Source organism: Spodoptera frugiperda, chromosome 23 (genome assembly GCF_023101765.2).
Source record: "Spodoptera frugiperda isolate SF20-4 chromosome 23, AGI-APGP_CSIRO_Sfru_2.0, whole genome shotgun sequence".
Classification (NCBI taxonomy): Eukaryota; Metazoa; Arthropoda; class Insecta; order Lepidoptera; family Noctuidae; genus Spodoptera; species Spodoptera frugiperda.
Genome location: NC_064234.1, coordinates 8863518 through 8884068, shown reverse-complemented (window position 1 = coordinate 8884068; position 20551 = coordinate 8863518). Strand labels below are relative to the sequence as shown.

The 20551-nt window shown below is 34.5% G+C and overlaps 1 protein-coding gene and 1 long non-coding RNA gene across 2 annotated transcripts in view; both read left to right on the top strand.

The window, feature by feature from the left end:
* Positions 1-10069: 10069 nt before the first annotated feature.
* Positions 10070-20551, top strand: part of LOC118267246 (BMP-binding endothelial regulator protein) — a 53758-nt gene continuing 43276 nt past the window's right edge. The window contains exon 1 of the mRNA XM_050702820.1: positions 10070-10501. The gene's annotated coding sequence lies outside the window, so the exon portion shown is untranslated. The remainder of the gene's footprint in view (positions 10502-20551) is intronic.
* The window catches only part of LOC126912151 (uncharacterized), an 86490-nt gene continuing 82381 nt past the window's right edge, over positions 16443-20551 (top strand). The window contains exon 1 of the long non-coding RNA XR_007706791.1: positions 16443-17677. This is a non-coding gene — a long non-coding RNA (uncharacterized LOC126912151). The remainder of the gene's footprint in view (positions 17678-20551) is intronic.

Here is a 20551-nt window from a genome sequence, read left to right as displayed (position 1 = left end):
ATTGTATAAGTGGTAATGCGTTACTTTGTTTAAATTGTAGTAGTGTGATTTGCTCGTTATGTGTTATTATTGTTCGATTTACACAATTTAACTGGATTCGTTAGGTAGGTACGTGTGTATGAACAATGGTAATTTACTGATGTTGCTTGGCCATGTGTTAGCTACGTTGTTAGAGGCGCCATTATCGGTTTACTATAGTAAATCATACAGATCAATAATATCGGATAATATTCTGCATCGTACAAGGTTCGAGTGTGAATTGAGAAACCGCAAGCCGAGCTTCGTAGCGTGCATGTGTATAATATATGACGTTAGGTTGTTACGTAGGTAATTTAGCACTGTGTCTGCACTTGTGTTATGTTATCACATCTTCGTCATAGACTGCACATTGGACCAAACGGTGAATAGGAATACCGTAAAAGTACATGATACGTGTACCTACGTAAGCTTGTGAATGTTAGTCAGAAATAAGATGTAGTATGACTACATCATACAATCTTTGTGCATTTGTATCCTTGGGTACATTTGAGAGTAAATTGACTTTATAGATACCGTTGTTTCTGTAAGTATTTTAGTTGATTAGATTTGGGTGGCTGTCTCTTTCCCTAAATACATCAATTTGTTGTTTAATAAAGGGTGTATACCACAGTTACAGCTAGAAAGTCTTATTTTTAGATATATTTATAACTGTAAAGTAATTCAATGACTTTTCTCACCTTGGGCGAGGCGAAAGGGATTGTCAGACTTTTATTGACTAAAAACACCCCGTTCTTACTCCTGCTCTTCGATCTAGGGCCCCGGTAAACCCTCTAGGTAGTCCGCAACTCTGAATTTAATACTTAAAAGATCTATCCAAAGATGTCCAAATATGGTTTCCTCCCAATCCAACAAAGATATGTGATACAAATAAACACAGATACAAACGGTTTCTGAATCTTGTCGTCATACCACATGAGATTAGTGGAACGCCTACAAATACGTAAGTAGTTACGCATTTCCTTTCGTAGCGTATTAGTATTAGTAACCAAATGTTTTGTTGCCCATTCCTACGTGTGTTAGTACGTAATCTAATAGTGTAAATAAGCGTTTGTCTGTGAGTCTGCGCACGTTAGTAGTATTTATTGGGATCTGTTGTAGAGATAATAATGTTAACCTTAGAGCAATAATTACAATTACTTTATGTTATCATACCTATGTAGTATTTTCTCAACTTTATAGGTAAAACTGTGACTCTTCTGGTGTTGCGGGTGTCCATGGGCGGTGATCGCTTACCATCAGATGACTCGTCTGCTCGATTGTTGTTGGTGGTGTGTTGTTGCATAAAAAAGGTAACGTTTTGTGGTTCGCTGTTTGCTTTGCTTATGTCTATGAGCCATTTCCACGGCAAGCATTCATCCCTTTTCGTATCCGATCACCCTCGACCACCCTTCTAACGTCGTGGTCATGTCACCCATAACACTGGTTAAGAAAAGCTTGAGTTTGAGTATGCATGTGTATACCATAACACAGCAAACTTGGCTACTACCACCTTAAACAATTTAAACAAGAGTAGCTGCAAGACACTCAGAAATCTTAGGTCTAAGATTACATCAGCAGGATTATTTTTTCTAGATCAAAGTACTGCCTATATTTCTGCCCATATTGCACAGTTAAACCTCTTTTTATCTGTCAGCATTAAGAGTAGTTTTATCTACAGTTAGCGTGAGGGTTTCAAGTCCACTTTATGCCTAGTTGACTGGACACTATTATTACAACGTAGTACTTTACACTCGCCATTAGTATCTACTAACCTACATACTACACTGGCAATAATCAATTTTAAAAATGTCCGCCTATGTTGCAGGAATATTTTTATTTAGCTAGTTAAATTTTTGTTTGAAAATACGTTTTTCACACGTGAGCTATTTTAGAGTACGTTGCGATGGTCTTAAATAAGGGTCCCAAAAACTAATTGAAACTAATAGAGCTATTTATTCAAACAACACAACAAAATGAAAACCTTTGCCTCATTGGTAAAGTGCTTAATATAACTTTTGGGTAAGAAGTCTTACGTTCAGTTCGAATTAGATCTAAACTATGACCAGTTTATAGTAATATGTTCGCCCACAGCCACTAGATTACGGTATTATGTTATGGTTGTAAAGAAAACCATGCTTTATTTGAGTTTGTAAAATCATCCAATGACTTCTCCCGCCTTGGGCGAAGCGAGAAGGAGTGTCAGACTCTTACTGACTGAAAACCACCCCGTTCCTACTCCTGCTTTTCGAGCCAGAACCCCGGTAACCCGCTAGGCAGTCCGCAGAAATGACGCTCCGGATAAAAATCATGCTATAAACTCTCCTACATCTCACAATATTTGGTAGTTTCACGAGAAACACGATTTATCCAAATCCCCTACAACATATACATAATGTATCAGCCCCAATCAGTATTCGTTGATATATGAGTGAGTATACGTACAAGTTTTTATAAGTATATTCTGTACTGACACTAATTGGTAGCAACATTGATTTAGCTGCCATCCGTAATGTTAAGGGTCTGGTATGTTTAGATTCTTATCACTAGACGTGATATTATCAGGTTTAATTCAATTATATGTCTCAAGTGTTTATGTTTATTGCTAAAGTTTTGTTGGTTCACAATAATTGTGTTAACACGGTTTTTTCAATTGCTAATTCTAAAGGTAACTTCTGTTTTATTTTGTTGAGTGTTTTAATAGGTGGTAACGGTGTCCATATTTACTGACTTTTGTCCCAATTTGCAACATGACACTGCACGGTCCGGCTGCCGGGAAATGTGTAGCGGATTCGATTTCCGCACGGAGCAACTCTTTGTGTGATCCACAAATTGTTGTTTCGGATCTGGGTGTCATGTGTATGTGAACTTGTATGTTTGTAAAAGCACCCACGACAAAGGAGAAAATTCTAGTGTGGGGGTTGCCCCACACAAGGATTGAAAAGAAAAACGATGGTTTTTAAAAAGAAAAGAGAAATAATAATAGGTTATCAAATTGTCTGAAATGGAAAACAAAACGGGTACTCCTAACTACTCGAGTTAAATGAAATGAGGCCAAGAGGGGTGGTTTTTAGTTCGTAACCGTTTATTCTCTTCACCTATCTTAGAAGAGGACTTATATTAAGAAATCTACTAATGGATGCCTTGTTACCTCTGACATTGAGATAAACTGGATTAGAATTAACATTACTCAGAAAATAACTACATTGCGTAGTAGCCCTACAGGAAGATCAATTAAAAATAGAAAATGATTCACTAACAAAATTCTGAGAAATACCGTGATAGTAAAGTGCCAAGTTAATATTGAAAATAACCAAAAAGTTGATGGCTCATATAACTTCCCACTAATATCTTCATTGTTTTAAATAAACCTATAAATAACATTTCTATGAATTTTGTTAGATAAAGATGTTTGCTTTGGCGAACGAGCAGATTACCGGATCATTAATAAAAACTTTTAACAGTTCTGTACCCTTAGTATGAGTTTACTTTGCGTTGAACGAAAACAAACGAGACGAAACGAAACGCTCTGATTGATTGTTTCATTCGCACCGGCAAATCAGAGTGCCCAACGTACTAAGGGTATTGTGTGTTGTTGGGTGTTCGCAATATGTCACTGGACAATATTAGGTAAAGAGTAAGCGACAAGACTAGATTTCTATATTTTTTGGTTTGTTTCAATCAGTTTGTTTGTAAACGCACCCACACGATACGGGAGAAAATCCCAGTGTAGTGCAACGTTATTTTTATTAAAAAAAGAACAAGAGATTATTTCGTTTCGTCTTGTTAACCATTTTCCCATTAATTACGTCCCTCACTCAGTATATTATATTGATTCCAAGCTGTCTTCTTTTATACGCTAAAATACTGTTTATGTATATTAAGTAACATTATTGTATTTTGTAGGGACTTTTGATTACTGCAAAAAACCAAAACATAACGACATAAAAGTATCTCAGTTGCAAATCAATTATATTGTAATCTTGTTATTAACATATTTATTTTCCTGCAACCTCGATTACCTTCATAAACCATCCAATCTGAGTGACGTCAAAACTTCAACCAAATACAGGATAATCTTTAAAACATATTTTTAATCCCCAATAAACAGAAAATTGGACACATTCTCTCGAATGAATATCGAACTTTAATGACATATCCGAAACATTATCTTATGATTCGGATAATCGATTTTGCGATACCGAGAAATGTTTATTATAATTTTCATTCGAATAAAAATATGAGCAGGAAGCAAACGCAACGAGAAAAATACATCGATATCGAGTATTTTTATCAAACATCCTATTTTCTCGCTATTCGTTTCAGTGAGTCACCGTTTATTTTGATTGTATTTAATCAGAAAGAATTTACCTACGTACGTACATCAAAGACGGCGATTCAATACAGTGTAATTTCTCTGAATTTGTATACTGCACTAAGAATTCCTAATATAAATTAATATTGACAAGTTCAATTGAGTAAACTATTATGAATCAGAACTCTTCTATATTTATATTTGGTTCATGTTACCTAGCAGTGAATGAATTCTGAATAAACGCCACTGAGTTCAGACTACGCCCATGATTCAGACAAAATAATGAATGAACGAGTGTGTTTTGAAAACAAGGAAAGATTTGTTGAATTCGTTGCATAATTTCTAGAATCTTGTAGGTACATAGAATTACTGTAGCGGTCAGTTAGTAAACACTAAACTGTCACTAGTTATTCAGTCTTATGAGCTATCTGACCTTTAAACCTAATACCTTAGAGCTAAGGTAAGGCAGTGCGGCGCCGGCGCAGATCCTTGGCGCCTGCGCTTGAGCCTGCCATGTACACACGTTTACACAAGCTATGAAAACCAGTATAATTTGACCTGCGATTGTGCTGAAAGATGATACTAATCGAGATCAATTTAAACTGGATTGTATAGCTTGAAGTGTCGTCATGTACCTACAAGTGTTAGTCGTTACTTTATTATCCTTCCAAATTGTATTTAATGATTACCATTTTGAAACGTAGAGTGGAAAATTTATGTGGGATTATGAGTTACAGACATCATATTTCAACACGCTTATTTATACAGATTTACTAAACTTTTACGAGTCGGTAAACGAAGAGAGGGATCACCTGATGGTAAGCAATCGCCGCCGCCCATGGACGGTATTCGGTGGATGGTATTCGGAAGATTGAATAATGCAAGCGTTGTTTCACGTCGGGTTTCTGTGCGGCCGTGGTATTACTCTTGTCGAGCTGGCCCATTCGTGCCGAAGCATGACTCTCCCACATTTCAATTAAATTAGTTTTTTGTTTGTATTTTTACGAAGAGGGAGATTATTTTATTATGTACATATGTAGAATGGTTACTCTTGCCATGTTATTAGTTTAATTTCATGTTATGGGGGTTAAGGTTTTTATGACGTTACAAATCAAATATGGACCGTAATGGTTAGCAATCAAAGTCCACAATGCTCTATCTTAATAAAAGTTGCATTAGGAAAGATTATACCTCATTATTTGATTAATTACGTAAAAGTAAGTATATCTACTGGTGCCATAATGAGATAAGATTAGACCGGATGGCGCTTATATTTATAATACCTAAGGTCTAAAATTCAATGGATACTTTACGCCAGTCATGATATACCTACCAGTGTTATGTAACAGGTGACAAAGCTATTGCTTTGTACTTTTTTTGTACGAGGCTTTATATTCGCTATATTTTTTATTTATTTCAAAGGCTGGCCCCTTCCGATGTTTTTAAGAAGGGAAAATCATCCATTGTCTTCTCCCACTTTTTTTGAGGCGAGGGGTCAAACTCTTAAGTACTGGCTAAAAACCAACTCGTCCATACTTCGAGCCGGAGCCCCGCTAACCAGCTAAGTAGTTCTTTTTTTATTTTGTTCAATTATCCAAGTTTCATATTTTCATATTTTGTTCAATTATTAACCAACCGGGTTCACACAAAAAAATCCACGCCTTTTACTAAGTATCTCCCGAAAACAAAAAAACCGGCCAAGTGCGAGTCGGACTCGCCCATGAAGGGTTCCGTAGCAGCAAGTAGATGACATAATATAAAAGTTTTAAAATAACTTGGTTTTACATAGTGATTGTATGAACGACAAACTTATATTTGCGGTTTTTGAAAATGTTTTATTACTTAAAAACTAATTATGATATCTGGTTCAAACCAATTTTCGTTGTTAGTTTCCATTGAAGTCTACAGCATATATTTTTTTTAGTTTTCTCACTCTCTTATTTTAAAAGTTAGAGGGGGGGGGACACTAATTTTTCCACTTTGGAAGCGTCTAACTTTCAAACGGTTGATTTTGTCGAAAAATGGTTTTAGGAACCTTAATGTCTTTTTTAAAGACCTATTCATAGACACCCATCACGGATATGTTAGATGAAAAAAAATTTTTTTTTAGTCAGTTCCATGTATGGAGTGCCCCCCTTTAATTTTTATATTTATTAATTTTTATTCAATATTCGAATAGCGGTTACCGAAATACATCATCCTACAAAGTTTCAACTATGTAGGCCCAACAGTTTCGGAAATAAATGGCTGTGACATACGGACGGACGGACAGACGGACAGACGGACAGACAGACAGACAGACATGACGAATCTATAAGGGTTCCGTTTTTTGCCATTTGGCTACGGAACCCTAAAAAGACATGTACTACAAAAAGAGAAGTACCTAAATTATCTATCAACAAGCCCATTCATTGAACATTGCTCTTACAATTTTGCAGTAAACTTTACCTTACAAAAAAGTGTGTTTAAAAATAAAATAGACCAGCCAATGACTCATTCTCGCTCCTATTGGAATACAGAAATGGCACGCTTTGTATGACAAACCGATGGACTGATTACAGGCGCTTACTATGACTCCCCTCTTGATGACTCACTCTCACCCATTGTAAGCCAGTCTTTCATACCTTTTATACGTTTAAGAAAGATATGTCAGGTATTTATTGCTTTATGTACCTGTTTATTATTTATGAATTTATGTAATCGTAATTTGTGATAAGATTATGGTTGCGCATAATGCAGTAGTGTGTTGTGCTCGTGATATTTGTATTTATGTTTTTCTTTGAATCTTTATTATACTACTATATCTATATTATACTACTTTAGATCATTCTTTCTCCAATTCTAGTTATAGAAAGTGCTGAAATAGCCTAATAAAGCGCTTTATATGGTACAAAAATAACGTGCCAACATTTAACGAGACCATTATAAAACACGTGTGGGGCCAATTATGTATGGACTGAAATATTACAATCCAATATAATTTATAGCTTTTCTAATGTCTAGACGAGTGTCAAGACATAGGGACATGTTTATTCCCGTTACTTTTAATTATAGACAAAGGTTTAGTGCTATAATTAGCGGTGTTAATTACGTATTTATTCATTGTCACTAACTTTGTGTTTATTGTCTAGGAATAAGTTAATAGAAAATAGGTAGTTTTGAAATATTTGGAGGAAAAATACGTATAATAAGTAGTAATTATTGATGAGTTCAGAGTTGTGTGGTATACGGAGTGGGGTTATTATAGCTTCGGCTCAAAAAGCATGTGTAGGAACGAAGGAACGAGGAGGTTTTTAGTCAGAAAGACTCTGCAGTCCCTCTCGCTTCGCTCAAGACGGCAGATATCATAGGATGACTTACCACCGTCAAAAAAAAAACACTGATGAGTCTGTGATAAACAAAATGCTACATAGAATAAATCTTCTAATTAGTGTTTACTATTTAAATACTACGTCTTAAATTAACGTGGCTTTATCTGTTACCCACCTGAACTTTGTCCAGACTTCATGGCTCCTCATATCGACGACACTAAAAAATCCTAAAACTACTTAAAACAAAAGACATAGGAAAAAAACCTTATTACATGACAAGACTGATTACGTATCAATGTTATTTGTAATTGTCGTCTGACAGTCGCGTGCGCATGACGTAGATCGATGTCACATCCAGTTGATACATTGATTGGAATTGAATCAGCACATATGAAGTCGTTATCTTGAATACTTCAAACAGGAAAAATGTATTAAGGTGTGATAGACAAGTGCCTTTCATTGAACTGAGGTGGAATTTCTGAATTCGTAATGTGTTGTTCACAATGAGGTATACTTATAGATACTTAGTATCGAGTGAGTCGAACCCGGATACTTTCTGCGTGGATAGGATTACGTATTGCATTTATGTAAGATCACTACTCATTACAAGAGTCACTTCCATTCTTTTTATTCTTAGTTCTCTAATATATTGTGTGTACCGCGTTTGATTTAGGGTCGCGCCCGATTAAATTGATTGCCCCTCGATAAAATAAATTTAAAACAACGACAGAATAAGTAGTTCACGTACAACAAGTGTTCCACATAATGTATCGGGCAAAAAGTAGAAATTGTTAGATGTGGTGATCGACCCAAATATTCGAGCGATAATAAGAGCCAATTAGCCATTAAATTAGCGTAGGAATGATAATGAAATTTCCGAATAAGCAAATAGCAACAGTCTATTATGGCCAATACGGAGCAAAGGTCACGCTAAGTATTTGTAGTTTATCAGTAACAGCGCGGTATCTAGCTGTAAGTAGCCAACATATGTCCCTCACATGTTTGGGACTCGGTCTGTGATAAAAAAATATTTCAAATGTACCTATGTGAACTCATTTCTCGGGAGCCCGATCTAACGACGATTAATTGTCAGTTTGGAAATACTTAGGTACCTTCTTAAGTAAGAATAGAGCTACTTAACTTTAATATTTAAGTGTACTATAGGATGTTATGTGAACGGCAAATTTAAAAACATTCCAATTCTTAAAATTTACTTCAGATAAGTCATATTTCAAAGAAAATTGCTGTAGTTTTCATGAATGGCGATTGTGACGAAATTCTCAATGAATTTTGATAATATTGTTCGCACGACAACTTCTTAGATATCAATGTGATACAATGGTATGACGTCAATCATTCATTCATTATTTTAGGAACAATATTATTACGTAACTTCGAAGTAAAAAAATAAACGTACACTAAGCTGTAATTTACTAAAAAGGCTACAAATCGGTACAATGTAAAACACGTAAATAATGTATGCAATGAGTCACATAAGACCTTATATTTAGATATAAAACTGATTTATAAATAAACTCACTAACGTAAATATTCCAAGAACTACAAAGCTATACTAGTTAGAGATTTAGAAGTAAATACGTTGTTAATTAAATGGCACCGTTATTAATTTATTGCGCACTTCGTCTCATTAATTTAAATGCGGCAATACTATTGTCAGGTGCTTCCTCTTATTATCCGCAGTGTTTGCATGTTACGATGTCTCATTCACTACAATGTACTATACCTAGGTACTAGTACTGTACTACAGCACTGCGTAATATAAAGGATTCCAATAGATATTGACGTCAAAATTACGAGCCGGGTATTACACGGATGTTCATTAACATAAATTAATGGTCAACATCATTTGTCTTCGGATACATTACACAAACTGAACATAATAATTTATTTTGTTGTACTCAAACTGGTTGTCTACCTACATCTTACATTCATCAGTCGACAGAATACCTAACACGGAACCTGAATACTGGAATATGATATTTGCGAAACAAGAAAAGAAAATGCTTTAGATTGGCATTTTCTTTACATCTTTCAGCATACAAAACTTACGTTTGTTCGTCTTATTTGCTTTGTGTGCCTACGTAGTATATAAGAAAACAAATTTCCCTAATGAGTAAACTGAATTAATTACGTACGGTTGTTATAGTTGCTCCTTGCTCCAGTTGTGAGATAAGAGCAACAGGGGCCATTAGCGGATATTTATTGCCCCGATACAGACCTATCTGGCGACATCCTAGTAACATAAATTGACAAGTGATATTTCGTGCTGTCGTTTGTACGTTTGCCTGAAATGTACGAGGCGGAGAACGGGAGGCTGCAAGTCGCAGTGCGATAGTTTAGCAAGTGTGCAAGTGCATGGTGGTGCAGAGTGCAGAGTGTGCAGACGGTGCAGGTCGCGGCGTGGTGGCGCGGTGCAGGTCGCGGCGCGGGAGGCTGCTCGGAACTGGTCCGGCGCACGCGCGGGGCAGAGTCTCGCGGCGGCCGGCAGCGACGCGCCACCGGCCAGCCTCGCCACTCAGTGCACGCGCTGCCTCGCCGCCGCCAGCCTGCGCGCCCGACCGTCCACCTCGCTCCTAAACACCTCCCGACAGACCCGACGCACACTCACGTCACACGCGACCTACTGCTCACCATATATCTCCCCTCGATTATTACTGAAAATTACCGACCTTCCTAAACTTTACAAATATTTTCCTACACGTGAGTTTCGCCACTACTGTTTCTGTTTACATTTTCCGAAGGTGCTATTTTTTGTTTTACCAAGTTTCTTTTAAGTGCATCGCGAGTGAAGTTTATATTTTTTGACGGTGCTGGACGAATCGCGATTACACGTTTTAAGGTAAGAAATTTTAATTAATAAAATTAAATAAAAATGTAATGTTGGACTGAGCTATGTTTTTGTGATATGTTCATTATGAAAATATTTAATGTTATATTAGAAAGTCACTTGCACAGCAACGAAACAAGTTAACGTACTACAAGTAAGCAAGTAGGTACTCGAGTTGATGTAACCTCGTTATGTTGGGGCAAGTTAAATAATGTCCGATTCTTCAAACACATTTACATATTTGGCAAGTTCGAAATCTTAAATATATTTGAATCAATCATCGTTTTCCTTATTGATAATGGTTCGAATTTTTTACTTCAACATAAACAAATGAAACAGCGTCGGTACAAGAAGATAATAACGGTAGGCAAACTTTGGTTGAGCGTTAAGTTTGTGAGATTTACTTAAAAAAATATGTAAAAGAGTTAAGGCGCGATATTGGTAAGTGTAGTACGGTAACACGGCTATAAACCAGTTAATGATGTGGTAACTCTAATATGATATTCATCCACTACGAACTACAACCGCGAGGTGTAAGACACGAGCATATTGCCACGGTGCTGTTCCAACGCCACTTATAAACTTACAACTTCCATAAACTTAGAAAGCATATAACAAAAACAAAAATGTACATAACAAACAAATAAATATCATTTTTTCGTGATACACTCAAAGCTCAGCCGGACTTTAAATGATAAAATTAATTTTTAATTGCTATTTTTGGCCTATAACATTTTTATTTTTAAAGTTTTTCGTCTCTAGTTCATTATTCTCATTAATTATTATTCATAGGAATTTAATGCTATCAAAAATCTGTGATGGCGATTTTGTTTGTCAGAATGTTACGCAAGAAAAATATGAAGGAAATATTATTATCATTGATGTTTGTACTCATTTACTGTATCCTGTTATTTGTTTACAAATACGTGGTTTCTTTGTTTGTTTATGAGATAATCTTGACACACAATAATAAATTACTACCGCACAATAAATTCTATTTGCGACTCCATTTTGTAACTGACCTACTGTCTTAATACTTAAATGGGTCCTGAAAAGCAAATAATGAAAGAAATTGCATCATAATTATGAAACAAAAGGTTTCATGATTCAATAAATTGTGCTACACACAAATCTATGTTTCATTCTGTAAAGATATGAAACATAATCAGTTAAAAACTTGTCCTACAAAAAAAAAGATTACTTTCATACGTATATTTTCTTTTGTAAACATATAAAAGTTCATATTCAACATCTATTGTCATAAACCACATATAAAGGTCTAATAAAACAAAGTTGTATGTATGTTATGGGAATAAAAGGGCTATAATCCTATACATAGGACTTTACAGTATATTTCAGGGTTAGTTAAAATTGTTTTCAGAGATTTCCCTGTTGGTATAACAAGTTACAAGGGAAACCTGTTGAAAGCAAGGTCTGGGTGTCGATCCTTAGGCTATGTCAAGTGTTACTGAGCTTTGAACTTCTGTATTTCACATAGGTAACAATGTGTTCTCGTATTGCTAAGTGCCCGGTGTACGATATTGGGTCAGGATTAAGATAATCCCATATTTACATAAGGCTGTGTTTCTCTAACCAAAGTTCAGTAAACAACAAGTTACACGAATCTTTACAAGTCCTGTTTACATAAGGCTGTGTTTCTCTAACCAAAGCTCAGTAAACAACAAGTTAAATTAACATGTTTAGGGTACATGAAAGACTATGAGGTTGGTACAATAATGATATGTTTAACTAATTTCTCAGTAGTAGCACGGAGTCTGGAATTGTGCCCTGTATACAGGGTAATAAACTCACCCCGTATTACATGGGACTAATAACACAAATGGTGAAAAGTGGGTGTACATTGTGTAGCGGCATTACGTGCCGTAATGTACACCTCTGCCTTCCCCTTCGGGGATAAAAGGCGTGACGTTGCTTAGTTGCTTATGTTTAACTAATATTTCCTTCACATTTATTTAGCTTGCTCTTTATAGATTTACGATAAAAATTAGAGTCTTATCAAGCTCTTTCCATCTAATACCAATTTCTTTGTTTCAAACGCCTTTCTAATATCTGATAAGCAAGTGAGAATGACTAGGGCTCTGACGTTTATTTAGGTATTTCAATAAATATAACAGTGAGTACAATTACTAGGTACATAATACATAGCTTATTAAAATTGAAATGTCTATAGTATGTCTCAGATCATTATTCTTAATAGGTTAGAATGTTTAGAATGTCTCTTTTTTGAGGGGAGAAACTCATCCACTGATTTCTCCCCTCAAAAAAGAAACTATCAGACTCTTACTGACGAAAAACCACCCCATACAAACTCCTGCTCTTCAAGCCGGAGCCCCAGTAGCTCGCTAGGTAGTCCGCAACTTTAGGTCGTAGGTTAGAATGCCTAGAACTGTTAATAAATGGGTGAAAAGAGAGTATTACTTGTAGATGTACGCCTCTGTCTATGCCTTTGGGGAGTGAAGGGTGTAGTACGTTTAAATTATAAACAATGGTACAACAAATATACAACACTTGTACTAGACTATAATTTAATGTCCATTTTAAAAGACTGTTGATGAAGCGAAAGAGGTGTGTAAGAATCGTAGCAAATGGCGTTCCATTGTCTCTGCCTACCCCCATGGGAGACAGGCGTGAGGTTATGTATATATGAGTATATATGGGTAGTTCTTCGAAATTTGATTCTTCGACTGATTCATATGGCCAAAATTTAATTCCACTTTAAGATCTGTAACACGTGTTCATATGAAAATAGTTATACCAAATAACGTATATTCGAATGAGGGACTCGTTTTAAAAAAACAGTTTTCGGGATATCGACGTTTGAATATTTTCTGCCCAGATGAATCAGAAATTGTTACAGATGAATCTGTTGAACAATTGAAAATTGTATGTAAATGAGCTCTGTATTTATTTTAATTGTTAGCATACCATTTTCGAGTACTTTCGCACAGAGAAGTCACGAGCATTCATCATCACGCTTGCTCAGGGCGGATTAGCAATTTCAGACTCATATTAATTACATTCCTCAAAAAAAAGTTTTTAAATTGTAGCTATAACATTTATAGCTAAGTTAATTTAAAAATAAGACTAGTAAAAAAATGGACAACGCAACAAGAGCATTATTTTATAATTCATATGCGGTTTTGACCATACGAATCAGGCACAGATGAATCAGGATTTTGCTTACAATCATGCATAACTCATCGTATATACAGACTTCATTCTTATCATTTTTCTACACGAATGTATAACCAAAAAGCTTTACACGAAACATAGATTGAAGTTTTAAAACTGTAAAGTAAATTTTATAAAATAAGCATTGTAATCAGGATGCCATGTAAACCAAACACAGATAAATCAGATATTTACCCTAGAAACACCTAGATCTAAGCCAACCAGCCGCACGTCCGCCTCCTAGCTTGTCCGTTGCACGCCTGGTTTCCCTCCGCACAGGAAGCCAGACTCTTATTATTAATACCCGACAAAGTATGGTCATTCGTAACTTACGCCATATTAATCAGTATTATACGCCGGACACTTCTTATTTATTTATTTATAATCATACTAACATAGTTATAACGACTGCATATTTTTTTGAAGAGGACAACTCATCTCCTTTCGATGTAATTATAATTTATATTGAAGTATCAAAGGGAAAAAGCGAAATCAACTACTTTGTTCCGGAAAATGGCAAACGGACACGCCATATGAATCAGAAGAACAAGCTTTAAAAAAATTTTTTTTGTACCTAGACTGCAATTATTTAAAAAATATTATTTGTCCTAGTAACTGATATAGCTAAACTATACTAAAAAAAATATTACATGCCGTTTTGTTAGTTGGTTTCAAAAATATTCCCAAAGACATCGAAAATTTTGTCTCTGAAGAACTACCCATATGCCCATTTTCCTTTATTTATTTTTATTAGGATTTCAACACACCGTTTGGTACCATATTCGAATGGTACCAATTATTAGTTCAAGTAGATTCGTGAGTTAATAATAAAACTGTACACAAGATTGGATCCAGCACATTAAGATATCCGATCTATTAAAATTATTTGATAGATTTTCGACATTAAATCTCTTACCATAGGATTGAAAACTGATTATAGGAATTATGTTGTAGTTAAGGATAGCATGATTTGCTGTCTAAAGATATTAAATATCCACGTATGTGACAGTAATTGAATTCATTCTACTATTGATTGTATTTACAACAAATACCTATTAGGTGCTATGATAGCTAGTTAGACCACTAGGTCTAACTATTGGAAAAAACTTACAAAATCATTAAAACCTTTTAATGGTTATATCTTTCAGTCGAATTATGACACAATTTCAGGAGGCCCTTATGAAATGTTTCGACATGTTTTAACATGTTACGTTTTTTCATGATTTTTTGTTGGGCAACCTACATCATGTATTTACTTAATAAAATAAACATAGCGTCATGTTTTATTATTATTGCTATATCTATTGCACCCTTGTTACACCGTAATCTGTATGAATAAGATTATCTGATAAGCCACTAGTTTGTAATAATTCATTGAACCTCTTTGTTATATGCATAAAGTAGTTAGTGACCATTTCAGTTTCCGAAGGGAATCGGTAGGGACGTATCTACATATCTTTAACATCTATGTTTCACCAGTTTTGTTTTAAACCACTTGTAATAGAGATTCCGACCATTGTCATATATCGTTCATAATCCCAGTCTTCATATTACTGATAATTGTTGAAAGTTTTCAAAATTAATGTATGAAAATCCAAAAGAGATTTTGCGAGCAATTGAACCTGAGATCTAATACCCGGCAGTCTTGTATATCAGCACTTGACTAACAGTTACATAGTTTTTATAACCTTTCTTTAGGTATATTATCTAGAGATTGAATTTTTACATTATTATAATTTTTGGACGAACTTGACACCCACGATAAAGATTGGCCACAGAAAGCTCTGCACAGAGAGGAGTAGAAGGAGGGTAGGGAGGCCTTTGCCCTGCAGGAGGACGACCACGGCTAAAAATAAATAAATAATTATAGGGCTTTTATGTAAAAAAAATATCTATAGTAAGTTTACCAGAAGGCCGTCGTCTCTTTGTTCTCAATCCTTTTTCCAAACAATGATTCATGGTCCAGACGGGAGGCAATAACCAAGGATGTAACATTAATCCCGACTAGAAGCGCCCTGTGACGACACCATGTTTCATCGTTTCAGCGAAAGACTGTGTGACTCAGCACTTCATTCATACCATTCACAAGCCGCTTCTAGCGTGCAATCGTATATGATCATTGTATATCTAGAGTATATACATACGTGCTTGTATTGTTCTACACCGCTGTAGTAAACAAATATTACGTAACTTCATGTTGTTTATTTACTAAAGGGTAGACAAAGGTACTCATAGTGAATGTAATGTCCATTCGCACGTAGTTACGTTATGTGTTTCATGTATAGACGAGACTGAAATAGAAAAATACAATTGTACTTTATGCGACTTAAGAATCGATGATGAAAAATCCTTGTTCAATAGTCGCTCTTGCAATCACTAATGGGGGGAGTACATAATAATATATTACGTTGGTAATCCTCCAACAAATAAAAATGTCGTATGTATGTACGAGTATAAGGGAAAAGCAATTCTTTCCCAACTAACATTAAGCGCTAATATAAGAGTTATAACAGCTATATAAAGGAGCTAAACAGATCCTAAGGTCATCAATAAGTGCTATCACATAGGAGTTATAGCGAGCTATAACTCTATTATACCCCTGGATTGGGCACAAGTTCTTATAGCCTTAGGTTCCACAGTGGCGATATAGTGGAGTTACAGAATGAATTTAAGAGCTATAGTAGAGCAATTGTGGAGGTTCAGTAGCGCTAACTGAGACTTAAAGCGCTGTAAGAGTAGTATTTAAGTGACTAGTGACTCCTCAAGCGGTATGGTAGAGCTACATGCTGCTTTGAGCGCTATAAAGGGAGCAAATGTATGAATATAAACTCCGTAAGTGGCATAGTAGATCTATGATGTACCTTACTTACTGTTTGAGCGGTTAGAGGGTGGCAATAAGGTAAATTGTAACACCTTGAGTTGCAGTATAGATCTACAATAAGAAATTTTAGCGTCTAATTTACTTTTTTTCATAGTCGGCTAATGCGGTATGTTTTATTTTATAACGTTGCAATATGTTAAATGAATGAAGATTTATCAAACAACCATAACACATTTTGTGTTTACGAAAATAAATGGCGGAGTTGGGTGTATTATTTTAAATCGTTGTTAGTGGAAGCTGAAGCGGAATTTTCATTGCGAAGGTAAGTTTACTGTGAATATGTGTATATATTATTGGCAAATAATTGAAGCGCCCACTCTTTGTTGTGTATTTATCTAATAAAATGTTTTGCTTCACATGGAGAAAAACATTTTTTTACTAAATATGTAACAAAACTTTGCCTATTGACTTGTGTCGGGACCCTGGTATTAGAACGCTAGAAAAATAAATATCTTCATTGTATTAAGTTTTCGTTTCGTACGTTTTACGGTTTTTACTTAACTTCATTAGGTATCTAAAAATGGTGGACGACGACGACGACGCCATTTTATGTTCGTCACGTGACCAATTAGAGGTACTAAAGTGGTAACGAACTCAATAATTCAACCTTAAGTAATATAGAAGCTATATTTGACACTACAAGTTCTATAATAGGGAGAAATATCGCTACTATTCAGCCCTAAATCATACAAGGGAGTTTTGTATCACTTTAGGAGTTTGGTGTTGTAAAAGATTTAATGAACACCATTGTAGAGCTAGTAGCGTTAAATGCTCCTTTTGTGCAACTATCAGCGCCCCGAAAGAGTTTGTGGTAGCTTGCTTAGAACTTTAGAAGTTAATAGTAAATGTTAATTTCTTATATAGATCTTATAGTCGTAAAATTCGCTCAAAGCTATAACACAGAAGCTTTGGTCTGTATTGTAGGGATAATAATCGCTGCTCTACGCGTTTAACCTCCATATATTGCTCTTATAAACCTGCTTTGTTACTATAAGCGTTATATTTTATTACTAACACTCTTTTGGCGCCTGAATCTATAATTGCAGCTACTATTCTACCTTCATAACACTTTAGGTTCTAAAGTAAGCTCTATTTGCAGCCATAATGTTTGTTGGGTTGTTTCCTTAGTTTGTGTTTTTGGCAAACATTCAAACTTTATGTCCGCAATCTATCAAATAACATGCTTTGTCGAAATATAGTCTACAGTTTTAGTATTTTAGTACTTGTATTTTCTCATTGTTTCGAACTTAAATAACAATAGGACATAAATCATGAAGATCATTAAATACTTTAGTGTCAGAACTTTATGTTTTAAGTCAGGAAAACCTAGACTTGTCTAATTCTGGAATCGTAGTACGTTATATCAAAGTACTCATTCTTTAGGACGAAAACAAATAGTTTCTTTTTAGATTAAGATTGTAACTTTGTTAAATATTATGTTCACATATTCACTTACAATATTATTTTATACTGATTGGTTTCACAAGTCTATTTTCTTTACTAGTTTTTGTCGATTTATCTTCTTAATCAAAATTTTAAAATAAATACGATAGCCTTTATTGATACCCTTTTAGTGATCTTACAAAACGAAAATTAGCTTGCCCCCTCTGGAAAACATTAAATCATTGTTAGTTGTTCTTAACTATAGTAAAAACACTACAAAAATACTTCATTTGAATGAAGAATTTAACAAGCCAACTTTGTACCAACATGCCACTCAAATAGACTAATTTTTATTGACATAAAACATAATTTACGGACAAACATACATACATACGTCACTGTTGATTGACAAGCGTAACTAGCTAACTACATAGGGTAAACTACCCAATTATCAGCACTTTAAGAGTTAGTCCTAATTTAAGTCAATTTATTATTGTGAAAAAACGGCTTTCTCCCGTTAAGGTAAATTTTATAGTTATAATATTTAATAAGGAAGACAATAATAAAAGAAAAACATGATTGACCTCTATCCGAGATTATTTAGACAAGTAAGAATAAAAAATGGGTCTATCACCATTTACTGGCACCATCTCCACCAATTACTAGCATAGAGCAACCCAATTATCAGCACCTCAATATCACTGTTAGGAATTGCATTAAAAAAATTAGTTACATTATTAAAACCTGTTTTAATTTATTTTTACATAGTTAGTAAGTAGGTAACAAAATAATTACTTATAAACTAATAATACTTTTATCTGTATAAGTCGAGCAAAAAAAGCGTCTCGGCCGTACCATCCTTTTCTCGAAGCCATTCAGGCCAATTTCGACCGCCTATAACTTCATTGTGGATAAAACAAGAAGCCTGAATTTTCAAATACTAAGCAGGCATTATACAAACATGGTATATTTGAATTTTCATTAAATTTTAACCATTACTTTAAGAATTATAACATGTTAAAGTTTCGAAATTTTGTCACTGACTGACAGATCATCAAAAGTATAAAGCACTTTTAACAGACATAGAAGCTTAAAATTTTTGCATAAAATTAGTATTTAGTACCTAAATCAGGGGAAAAATCAAATACTTTGTAAATTCAGTCCAGTTTTTTAGATACATCAACTGCATCAATAACTTTGTAATCCTATAAAAATGTATGGGGTTACAAAGTTATTGATACAGTTACAATTTCATCACACCAATAACTTTGTAAACCCATATAAATGTATGAGATTACAAAGTTATTGATGCAGTTACATTTTGTTGTTTAATGAAATAATTGAAACTACAAAAAGAAGTGAGATACCATCAAAAACATTCTGTAAAAAAATCCAAGTCGCGCACCTCATCAGTTTATTATGTACCGTAAAAAAATGTGAGATCCATGTAAGTAATACCAAGTCGGTTATTTTATTTAGTCCCTACTTAAGAGACCTTCTGTCTTAAGTTATAATGTAAATTGTTATCATATCAATATTATTATTATCATAACAATAATTTTACGTTTTAAATAAAATAGATTGACTTGGCCATCGCATGAAAACACAAGTATACCTACTTTTGTTGACATTTCTCGTATTAAATTGTTTATTCTATTTCATGACAATGAATTACGATGGTCTATTGCACGATTACGTACGATGGCCAAGTTAATCTCTTTTTTTAACACCTTTCCGTTCAGATGGTTTTTCAGTAATCAAAATGTCCTGTAATCTGACTGGTGTTAGTAAATATTGTTGATTATCAAGACATACCAATTGCGCACTACTAAAATAATCTCTAAAGTTGTCGTAGCTTGCATACCATCTACAAAATCTCTGCTAATAATACTGGTAATAAAACAAAAAATAAGAAGAGAAAAAACAAATAGAAAGAAATAAGAAGAGATGATGATATTCTAGGGAAACCAATTTATCAGCATGCTTCTGATCCAATTATCAGCACCATGCTAACATTTGGATTTTGATGGTATAAACTAGTTTTACAAAGCAAAATCAATTCTTTGCATAAAATAAACATAATTTACATTAAAAAATATGAAATTAGTATTTATGTACTTTTTTCCATTTATCATCACCAGTGCTGATAATTTAGAATTTACAAAATATTCGATCCATTTATCAGCACTACCTATTTTACCAATTAATCACCAAAACCTCAAATTCTACTCTTCAGATTATCATCAAAAATTATCTCAAATATCAGAGAAATCATTGGTTTCAATATTAAATTTGTAAAAGATACGATATATCATAAAATGTAAACACGTGACCTTAACGGCGATCATAAGAAACTGGCAAAAACAGAAGAAACTGCAAGACACAAATGTTTGTTTACATAATTTCCATCAATTTGAGGTCTCAAAGTATGATTTTCCCAATAGCAGGATTCCAAAAACATACATTTATTTATTTATAAGTGTGGAAACCCAAATTAGTAAGTGAAAACCTTAGAATTGGTCGATTTATTCAGAGTGCTGATAATTTGGTGCAGTGCTAGCAATTGGGTAGTTGCCCCTACTAAGATATTTCGCGAAGTCATCGTA